Source organism: Sebastes umbrosus, chromosome 17, assembly GCF_015220745.1.
Source record: "Sebastes umbrosus isolate fSebUmb1 chromosome 17, fSebUmb1.pri, whole genome shotgun sequence".
Lineage (NCBI taxonomy): Eukaryota > Metazoa > Chordata > Actinopteri > Perciformes > Sebastidae > Sebastes > Sebastes umbrosus.
Genome location: NC_051285.1, coordinates 10,910,429 through 10,922,252, shown reverse-complemented (window position 1 = coordinate 10,922,252; position 11,824 = coordinate 10,910,429). Strand labels below are relative to the sequence as shown.

The 11,824-nt window shown below is 39.6% G+C and overlaps 1 long non-coding RNA gene across 1 annotated transcript; it reads right to left on the bottom strand.

Moving 5' to 3' along the window:
• Positions 1-585: 585 nt before the first annotated feature.
• Positions 586-844, bottom strand: LOC119475319. The gene is made up of 2 exons (XR_005203762.1): positions 804-844; positions 586-770 (listed from the first exon to the last, which is right to left on the bottom strand). It is a non-coding gene; the product is annotated as an uncharacterized LOC119475319 (long non-coding RNA).
• Positions 845-11,824: the final 10,980 nt, after the last annotated feature.

Genomic DNA, 11,824 nt, shown 5'->3' with positions numbered 1-11,824 from the left:
CCATAAAGCAGGGTATGCTTTAGGGCGTGGCTACCTTGTGATTGACAGGTCGCTACAACGGCGTTGCCCGGTCTGGGAGTTGTACTTGTTTTTTGTCTTACATCTTTAACCCTTTCACAGTGTGTTTTCAGTTCATGAAAGTTAATTGTAACATTTTGCTTGACTAAAACGTCTTAGTCAGCATTCGGTTGTACTTAGCTTCACCCTCTCGTGTCACTGCTGGTTGTAAAAAGCCAAGATGGCAACAGTCGAAAAACCAAGATGGCAACGGCCAAAACCTAAGATGACGACGGCAAAAATGAAGAACTCAAGGCTTCAAAATGGCAGTCCACAAACCAATGGGTTACGTCACGGTGACTACGTCCACTTCTTATATACAGTCTACGGTAGCTACCAAAGATTCAAGATACTCCAATTCTAATAATAACGTTACAACCAAGAAGCTGATTCTGGTGTCGTCCCTGGTGTTTGCCAAAATTCACATGGACCTCAATACACAACACAACACAACACATGTACTGTATATTCCTTTGTTCCATGTGGCGGAAATTGACCAAATAAGGGAGACCAACAAAGAGAAATTTATCTTTGTATATTTATTTAGCTTTTGCGCAAAAGGACCGAAACCTCTAAAGTGACAGTCAGCGACTGCCGAGGAATCGATCCCGAGTGCATCCTCACCAGGGTTTTTATATGCATAAGAACAAAGAGTCAATGGTTACATTCAATGCACTTGACTAATAAAGGAATTTCCCAAATGAAGGCACACTCTTATTAGGGAATTTCCCTAAATGAAGGCACACTCTTGTCTCAGACATGAAAGAGAAGAGTTAATGTGCAGGCTAGGCTATATGTCATCCTTCAGGCATTGTATGAAAAAGGACAGTTCATTTATAGTATCAGGGGTTCGAGTATAGTTCAGCGGAAAGGGAGCCATATGAAGGACAGTTCATTTATAGTATCAGGGGTTCAAGTATAGTTCAGCGGAAAAGGGAGCCAGTCATGCTTTCTACAAAACAGTATAACACAGAGAATCACACTTAATACAAAGGTTATACACTAAATGATTAATTTTTCCCTCTACATTCCACATCCTAATTTCTGAGTCTTGAAGACAAGCAGTCACTGTTCCAGTCAGCCTTCAGTCAGTCTCCATGCTTTAGAGAGTTTGAGTTAGTTATCTCCACCCTTTCCTCAATAAGTCCTCCAAATTAAAAGTCAAAATAAGTTTGTTAATGCCTCCTAAAACGGCCGATTTGAGTGTTTTCTGATCTGAAATTTCGATTGGCAGAATGACGTTTTTTGTCGATGCCTTCCAAAAAAGGTTTAGGCAAAAAAACTTTGGGTCAGTTCTAAGTCAAGGAAAGATTGTGGTCCTGATTTAAAGAAAACAATGTGGACAGCTGGTAGGAAACAGGATGCAAACAGTTTCAACTCACAGGATTTTGTACTCATAACCACCCATATCAACCTCTTCCTTGCAGCATGGCCCCAATGTTCCTTGTCAGGTAAACACATGCTGTCAATAAAGTATTTCATTACTATAAATTTCCTTGCACCACAAAAAGAAACAATGTATTCCACCGATTCAGTGATGCTCCTTCTACCCCAACCCCCACTATTACAGTGAGCAACACACTGCTCCATGCCCACACTTTCACACACACATGAACACCTGGAAGCTCTCCAGTACAATCACTATCATGGACTTACACTGTGCAGCTCCACAGGAGCATTTGGCAGAGCCGGACTGAGCATGCACGAGCAGAAACTTTATTACATAAGCAACTGTCCGGTTCCAGTTGTCATTATATTCCTCATATCTGCTACAAAGACCATTATCACAAAAAGAAACAGATGGGTAAACATCATCATCTCTGTCCACGACACCACAAAAATGTTTCTAGCTGTATCTGGTAGTAATTGAAGGCGACTGGCATTAGAATATAAAGCAGTTAGTTTTAATGATGTCAAAAAAAAAGTCTAAAACATACAGGGCTTGGTTTGGAGGATAAACAAAGGAAGTATTTTTCAGAAACTCTTCAGTCAGTGGCAGATCTTTCTTTCCCAGAAGACGCCATGGGAAACTTGCGTTGTTTACACGGGATGTGAGCAAAGTTTGCCAGACAGATAATGTTTTTGTGCTCTGGGAATACACAAATAAAGACTGGTATTTGTGTTTTCAGACATTATAAAACCACAAAAAAACAATACTGACTTTGGATTTTTTCAAAAGACCATGCTAATAATTAGGATCAATTAATCAAATTGGCTGATATTATGGATTTTTGTGCCATTGTTCTCATCAGATATTGATATTAAAGGTGAACAGTGGGGCAGACTTTAAACCATAATGCCATGTGGTCACTGCAGCTTCAATAAACCAACGATTTGCATTGAGAGTGGGAGCGCCAAATGCATGAATCATTCAAGTCAGAGGAAGCAGAGCAAATGTTGAATCGGGTGTGTGTGGGAGAGAGTTTGTCTGGGATGTGTGAGTGTTTGTATTTATTTATTTATCTGCATGGAATGAGCATTTGCATATATGTGGGTGTACACATGTACAGTATATATGAGTGTATCAAAATGTGTGTTATAGAGCATCACAGAAAACATAGAGGAGGGTGCTTGTGGATGCATTTTGCATGACTCTCTCTCTCTCTCTCTCTCTGTGTGTGTGTGTGTGTGTGTGTGGCTCAGCCTACCAGGGCAGACTATGTGACCAGCGACAGTGAGCTTTAACATGTGCTGACAGCTAATCAATAGCAGATAGTGTTTTTTAGCTTTTAGGGAGAACTATTTATAACAGACTGCACCATCACTCTCAAAACCAAATCAGATATTTCCATGGGCCGGACCAAGTGCTGCACAATCATGCTTCACAGCAGTGGGTGTGCATGTGTGTGTGTGTGCCACAGTGGCTGATGAACCAGATGTATGTAAGGTAACAAATAGTAGATAATTTGGCCACATTGTTATTTCGTTTTATCATTAAATAAATTTGCATTTTTTTGATAGGTGTGTTTCTAAATAACTATCAAGTGACAAAATGTAACCCTGAGCAACCCTAAGCCTTTATAGGGCTTTTATTGTGAAAGGTAAGAACGGAAGGAGTGGATCTGGTCTACGCTGCCTTCGTCAAGGTTGAAAGGAGTAATAGAATTTGCCATCTTGGTTCGGACTACAGAGCCTCTGTGTCGTTGTTTCATAAATATAGGCGCAACTCAACCGGTTCCGCACAACGTGATTGTTTGATGCCTTTCTTCGCAGTGCGAAAGCTTTTGAAAAATCAACCTCGTTCCGAAAAAGTACATTGCTTTCTTGCCATGTAATATTCACGTTCTCTGTGAAAGTAATGTATTGACGTGCAATTAGTCCCACGAAAAAAACGGTGCCGATGTGTAAAGGCCTCAAGGCTCACCAAAGATTGATTCCCGCCAACGTCCCTGACCTAGAGCCCAGTTTTTAGCCTATACTCCAGCACTAATATTAAAGGAGTACTCCACCAATTTAGCATTGCACTCCTATAACATTGTAGGATGACAGACATTTTTTTGTTTTTAAAAAAAGGATCAAAATCAATGCAGCTGAACCAGAGATATCATCTTTTTTTACTCCAGACATTCTTCTTCCTTATCAAAACCTGGCGCCTACATTGCCCACAATGCAACTGTACTACCATAGTTCATTTGGAGATTTGGGTGTGTTATGCAGCTGCTAATGTATAGCCTCTAGCTGCGAGCCTCAAGCAGAGATGAGCAGTCTAACGAGGTCTGGTGGGGTTCTTTCTATTGTTTGAGCCGTGCGGAGGCAACAGAAATGCTCCCAATCAATCCCAGTCAATTTGCATGGGTGTAGAGCTTTGAGCCCACTACTTGCACTGCTTATGTTTATTTAAGTCTATCTCTTAACACTGAAGAAGGCATTGAATACATTATTTAAATCTATAACATTTACATAATTCAGGTTTGATAGTGCAAAGGTTCTTTCCATGTATGGTTTTGTGTGAAACGCATGAATCATTGAAGAACCGGGGGTGCAGTGCAAACGCTGAATTGCTACTATTCCTGCATGCGAGTGAGTGTGTGTGTGTATGTGTGTATGTGCGTGGGTGGACGGACATGTCAAGAAGGCAGTTATGTCAGGAGCAGTATAATAACACTATTCTGATTCAGTAAGACAATCTGTTGATGCATTTGCTAAGAGAAAGTGAGAGAGAGAGAGAGAGAGAGAGAGAACTTCCTCAGTGCCTCATCATCAACATCTCTCTCACACACACACACTTATTTCCAGGCTCCGTCTCGCTCTGTCACTCTCCTCCCCTCCTCGCTGCTCCAGCCTCTCCCTCGTCTCTCCCTCTCACCGCCCTGCTTTACTCCCTTTAAGTCCTTTCCACTCTGTTAATTTCCCCCCCGCGGTCCTTCCCTTGCTCCCTCTCCGTCTCCACCAACCAGTGTTGTGGCAGCTGTCATGTCACCTCGTTTCACTAAACAAGTGACTCTCCATAATTACCAGGTGGACTAAGTCATAAATCTTACAAGTGCCGACACCGCCGCTGATGAGGAGTGACATTTCGTTTGAAGCGCCAGCCTGCAAATCAGCCGGCCAGCCGGTCCGCCATACAAAAGAAGCAATCGATTCGTCGATCAATAAGGCAGCCAGTCATACAGGTTTTAGACACAAATGATGGAAAAATGGCGTTTTATCCTCTATCCACTCAGCCAGGCTCTCTGCAGCCGACCAGCCAGCCAATCAGGCTCCCATTGAACTCAACCGTACTCAGACATTTAGTCAATTAGCCGGTTATGCAGGTAATCCTATTCACAAGTAACATGGGAAATATGTAACAGTATGCCAATTGCATATAAACTGGGCAGCCAGCCATTCAGTCCGGAAATGGCACAGCAATTTGTTTAATAAATCACTCAAGCCATTATAGAGCAGCCAGAAAATCATTAAAATCACAATGAAAGGATTAATTACTTTTTCCTCCATGCTGCTGGTTAATTCTCTATATCAAAATAATTAAAAGGAACAATCATTTGAGCTTTTAATTAATTTTTTAAACTCATGGTGCATGAGTTGCATACAAATTATTAGAAAAGTGACAATGTTTTCCTTGAAATGTCTTCATTTTAAAGGATTATGCATAAGGTATTTTTAGATAGTCCCTCCGCATGTTTCCTGCCGTAACATCCTGTTACAACAAGCATTCAGCCATCCAGTAGTAGCCAGTCAGCCAGCAGGCCAGGCAAGCATCATCCGGCCGTCCAGTCATCATCCCTGTTGCCTACCCATTAAATTGGGTCAGTATTAACAAGACCCATGTTGCTGCTGTGGGAGCTTCAGCCCCTGAAGCTGACTCCCTGTGACAAGACCTACGTTACGTAAGGAGGGAGAGGAGACTGTGGAGCCAGCGAGGCATCTCTGATGGATTTGTTTGTTTTCAGAATGTCTGTGGTTTAAGATGCCTCTGCAGTTTAGGGCTGTTCACCAGCACGTAGGCTACAGGAGGGCACATGCAGGGAAAACATGCATGGAGATGAGTACTGTACTGCACAAAACTCTGAAAATAGTGTCAATACTATGGTGGTACTCTGAGAGATCAACAACCTGCAAATTAAGAAAACATCTTCACCAATTTGACAACCCGTGCATTTGGAAAAAAAATGTTGCAAATATAGAAAACAAGCAAATACAGAAACGCATGTAGCACAGATGACAAAAGAAACTGTGTCTAGGGGACACTAAAAAGTGATGCACACGGCTGGGACACACCTAGGGGGGCATTCCTTTACAAAGTATATACTGTTGCATGCAGTATGCAAACAATTGTGACATACTACTTTGTCATAACATTGCAACTTTGACCCTCTTGCTTATATATCGGTTGTGCAGAGGATTGTGGCAATTTAATGACGGAGTAGTACGGTCAAATTGTATGCATACTACATGTAACGGTATGTACTTTGTAAGGGCAGCTGCAGTACGTACTAAAAGTAAAAATAAAAGTATGCGATTTTGAACGCACCGTTGTTGCCATGGTTTGTGGCTTATGAAGTTGTTGAAGTTGGCTATCCATCAGTTGTATTGGAAAACAAAAAGCTAAAATGTAGTTACATTTATTTGTGATCGCATGATTAACATTGGGGACGCACAATTGAGATATTATTCCTGTTAACCTAGCATTATCCTTTTCTTTATTATTAGCCTGCCAATTCAAATAATCTGACGAAATACACACAATTAATTGCAAAACAGGCTAACATGACGTACAAGGATGAAAATAATTGTTAATTAATGGTATAAAACAAAGTTAAAACCAGTGACATATTTTAAAATGTATGCCAACCTAAGGCCTAATTGTTAACTGCTAAACAAATGAAGCAAAGTGATAGGTGTCTGTATTTGGTTTTGTTTTCTGTATTTGCAGCATGTTTCTTAATATGCTTGTGTTTTGTCTATTTTGCATGTGTTTTCTTAATTTGCAGTGTGTTGGGTTGGATGGCAATGTCCGTCCGTCTGTCTGTTGGTCGGTCAGTCGGTCCACCACTTTGGTCATGACTGAAATAATTACTGGAGGGACATTCATGGTTCCCAGAGGATGAGTCCTACTGACTTTGGTGATCCCCTAACTTTTCCTCTCCTTTACAAGTAAAGAATGATTCAGATTTGGTTGCTTTTTAAAGTTCACCATATATTTTTATTTGAAAGAAGCACCTATAGTGACTTGACCTTGTTTTTTGTACGGTAAGCTTGAACAGAAATAACTATCATGGCGGCAGACACTAGCAAAACATGGTTTGCACTAAAAATAGCTGTAATTATCCCTTGCGGTCACTCTTGAATGGCTGCACAAGATGATCTAAAAATAGATCTTTTTAGAGACCAAGTGACACCCGTGCATTTACTGTATGAGTGAAGATGCAAAAGCTTGCCAGAGGCCAAATTGCCACCTCAGTATTTACCAGCACTAGAGGGATTTCACATGTAAAATGCATGGCATGCTGACACAAAGTGTAAGTTTTTAAGTCAACATCCGTGTTAAAAAATTAAAGTCTATAAGAAATCCTTCAGAGAATAACTGTATATACGAGAAATCATTCATGATGCATGGTCTCAGAGTCTAGTTTTTTTTTTACTGTATACATTTTCAATCTCTCCAGAGAGAAAGCATCTTTAAAACAAATGCAAATGTAAGAGAACAGGATGTCAAATCTTAATTAAATCTGAGCTTCACATCTTTCATACTTTTATGTTCTCAGTCTTTGAGATACTTTTAAACTGATCAAGTCAATACATTTTTTTCACCTCAATCATTGGGAGGTCATCTAAAAATGTGTGCAGGGTCTCAATCAGCGCCTGAAAAACATCCCCATCACTATTACCTGTCAGCAGCACCTGTAATAGCCTCTGTCAGCCATTACAAGAGCACACAGTGAAGGTACGGCCATCACAGCACTCCCTAAAAGATAATGTCAGTATTCTGTATATCTGGTCAACATCAGAGAAAGTGGAATATGAAAAGAACTTGTATGCTTCACAGAATTGAAGTTGTCACAGCATGAGTCCTGTTCCTGCTGTTTGGACAACTAAGACAGATTGTTGTACAGCATGGATGTGAGGAAAATACGGTTTGGCAGCTCGGATGGAGAGTGAAAAAAGCAGAAATAAACATGGACAGACAGAAGAAACTACTAAGAGTGGGGACAAGTATTCAATTGGCGAGGAGGAGATGTTTTCCTCTGGTCTGGATTTCAAAACACAACTGTGAAGTGGCTGCAAAAGGCCGAGACCTGTGAGGGAAAATCAAACTCGTCCTAAATATAGCTCCTCTGATCTGTGATGATGATGCCTGTGCTGCTGTTGCAGAGCCTAAGGCCTCTCCGCCTCCATGAACTCTCTCACTGGTCCCTCTGCTCCATAAACTGCCCCTAAACACACACATGGACGTGAAGAGATGCTCAGACTCACAGTGATTTTTCTAAAAAATGTGTACAGTAATCAAGCACTTGTATATTCAAACACACGCTGTCTTGTTTGTCTCTGTCTGTACCACTGATTATGTCACCGTCACTTCTCTAGTATTTTGAATATGCTTTATTTAACCCTCTGAGACCCGTTTTTTTCTTCATTACAGGTTTTTTTTATGGGGAGATAGCAGGTCAGAAATTTGAGATGTAGCTCAGCTCTGTGTGTCAAGTTGTTCTAGTCATACATCAGAATTAAACATGAATGAATGAATGAATTAATTATAATAAATTGTGAAAGTGTATAAGGGCTTAGCACATTGTGATAGGAGTATATGATTTCAATTCACATGCTCTATTATGTCTCATAAGTTGTTGCAGCAATTTGGGGGTTGATACCATTTGTTACACAGATCTGGTGCTAAATTTAACCATTTTCTACCAATCGAGAACTGATAAAAATGATCAAAAATTCCTCCAAAATACGACGTTCAGACACCAAGGCCTTGAGGAACACCGTAGAAAAAGTAATTCTGTGATTTGGTATCAAAAACTTTTTGAGATTTCTGCAAGAATTACATTTTTCAGCAATTGGATGACGAGCACTTCTGTTCTGGAAACTGCTCAGAATCCCCCTTATTGTCAATCTACTGTACCTAGGAAAGCTATCCATCCTCTGAATGCCCTAGGTCTGTAGTTTGTGGTTGTAAAGTTTCATGAGGCTGTGATTATCCTAGAGGTCACCACAGGTCATTTTATACAGTGAGGCCAAGTTTAAAAAAAATGGTCTCACTATAATGAAATGGCTACTATGGGGACTAACATCATCACACATGAATATAATTGGGCTCATTGGATCCATAAGAGTCTCAGCTTTACACTGATACCGAATTTATGTAATTCCAAGATTGTTTAGGGACCCCAGTATGCAGAAATATTCATACACATCAGTTTCAGAATAGGCAAAAATAACACATTTATACTGCATTAAAAAAACTGCATGTTTGTTTTGCCCCAAACTGCATGTGATTATCATAAAGTGGGCATGTCTGTAAAGGGGAGACTCGTTGGTACCCATAGAACCCATTTTCATTAACAAATCTTGAGGTCAGAGGTCAAAGGACCCCTTTGAAAATGGCCATGCCAGTTATTTCTCGCAAACATTTAGCATAACTTTGGAGCGTTATTTTAGCCCCTTCCCTACAAGCTCGCATGACATGGTCGTTTGGTCCAAAATATACGTTTTGATTTATTGATTATGCTGGATGTAGGGGTGTAAACACTAAGGTCTTTAGTCCTGAATCAGTCTTCTAACATCTAATGGTAATGGACTCATAGTTTAATCAATACAATATATCAAGGGAAATCACTTTGCATGTCTTACAAATGGATGTTGGCAGCACGCTCTCCAACAAGGACATATATATATGGACCGGGGATAGTTAACCAAACACCTGACCAGGTAATTTCACAGATTAATTCATCTGCTCAGGATTAAGCTGTGTAAATCGATGAGACCACATGCTGCAGATTTTAGTCCGAACAAAAAACTCTCAGCCCTTCATTGTTGCCTATCTCTGCAACAACAGGGGTCATATTGATGTGCTGCATCTGCACTAATTATACTGTAATACTTAATCTTCATTACTAATTCTTTGTCTCTTTGTTTGTTTCTCCTGTGTCTATAAATAATTGACAGTTTGCACTTGTCTTATATTGATTGTGGCGTCCGACATGCAGCAGCGAAGTTCTCATTTATAAATTGCAACCTGCAACAAGTATAAAAAATACAGTATAGGATTCACAGTGCGCTAAAGTAGTGTATTGATTTTCTCATAACAAACCGTTTTGCCCGTATGGCCTCTAAATCCGACACTGATGCACATTTCCAAACATGTGCTGACATCTGTCATACCTACAGCGAGTGTAAGGGATTCAATTCTACTTTTGAAATTGGTTATTCACACTCAAAGCCCATAAGCCACTAAGCCCACTGTTCATTCTCACAAAAACACACATAAAAACACCCACACAAACACTTTTACATGTGGAGAATGTTATTTTTTTTTCTTCTAATAATCCACAACTAAAGCCTCTGTACTCTAAAGGGGGCTTGCCGAGGTCATAATCTTGTTCTGTTTTTTGCCAATCTGCCGAAGAGGAGAAATCCGGCAAAATCCTGCGGGATCTTCCTGTAGTAGTACATGCTGTACAAACAATTGACTTATGTTATCTTTCAAAATATGAAGTTTAAATCTATTGTTTTGTTGCCAAAACTGTTGTAGCATTACAAGGTTATGTTATTATCGATCCGTCCCTTAAAACACCTGTAAACAGTGGGGATCATACTGCAGTACTGGACTGTAGAAGTCAAACGTTTATTCCCAGCAACAGTTCAGAGCCGATGTGGAGATTATTAGCAGCCATGTGGTCCTTTCTGCTCAGTGTAGACCAGTTGTTGGTTTTCTGCAGGGATCTTAGCAAGTTCACCATTTGACTCTCAGTATTGACTATAAACTTTTTTTCTGAGGACCCACTTTTTAAAAAATTACAAACTCTTACGACCCAATTCACAAAAGACCTTATCTATAAATCATAATAAGGGCGAATTTATGTGTAAATGAATTTTCCTGACCATTTTTACTGCCATTTCAGTATCTCCCTATATTATCTTGAATAGTTAAACCAGTCATTTTGAAGATATATATGGTTGATAAATCATAATTGAAAATTGAAACACATAAATATACTAAAATACTTTATAAATGAGACAAAATAAATGCATTTATGCAGAGTAAACAGGCTCTCATGTTGTTTCCTCTCATCAGTAAAACAAACAGAATGTAGCTAGCCTTTCATATTAGATTCAATGTTATAAGTAGGCTACAATTATCAGAACAATACGAACATTCAGGCTCCCTCATGTGGCTGAAAGATGTACTGCAGATATAAATGTTAAAAGACTATGGAAGAAATTCCACACATTTATTTGACGACCCCAAAAAGACCCTGTCTTTGGGAATGACTGCATCTAGACTAAAACTAAAACAATTTACACTCATCACATGCATACAGTCTTTTCAAAATAAACTGCCTTCTTCACGGAAAAACAACTTGGTTAGGTTTAGGCAGTTAGGTTTAGGAAAAGATTTTGGTTTGGTTTAAATGGAAGTGGCGTCACTTAAGTACGTAAATTACATGCCATAAATCAACGTTGACTTCTGGTCTCACATGGGATATGAATACCGCTCTCCTTGGCGAAAGTCTGGTTGCTTTTTGACCCATCCATCCACCCCGACCTCCTCCCTATGCAGCGTTTGTCGCTCTTTATATTTCATGATTACGATCACATACAAATTGATTTCATGGGATATATACAAATTCCATATGCATTATTTGCCATAGGTATAGCTATGAACGGTGTATGAGACCAACCTAACCTGTTGGTAACTACATCTTGTAACCCACTAATCCATTAATACAGTATCATACTGACTATCATATGAAATGCAAGATTGATAGCTGTTTCTCAGAGAGAATGATCCTCACAAATTGGCTTGGACAGAAGACATGTGTGTGGCCTGCACTCGTCCTAATGGCAAGTAGATTACCCTTCCTCCAGATCCTCCACACAAAAGTATAATGTTTTAAAATCATACTGTAGCAGTATAGGGTCAAAAAGACATCAAAATTTAAATAAGATAAAGCATCACTCAGCGTTTACTCTCATTATATTTGTAATTTTGGATATGGAAAGAGGAAATTTGTCAGCTAAATAGGCAAACGTGTTACAATTCAATATCTATCCATACACAAATAAAAATGAACTTTTATAGGAGACTAAAAGAGTCTGT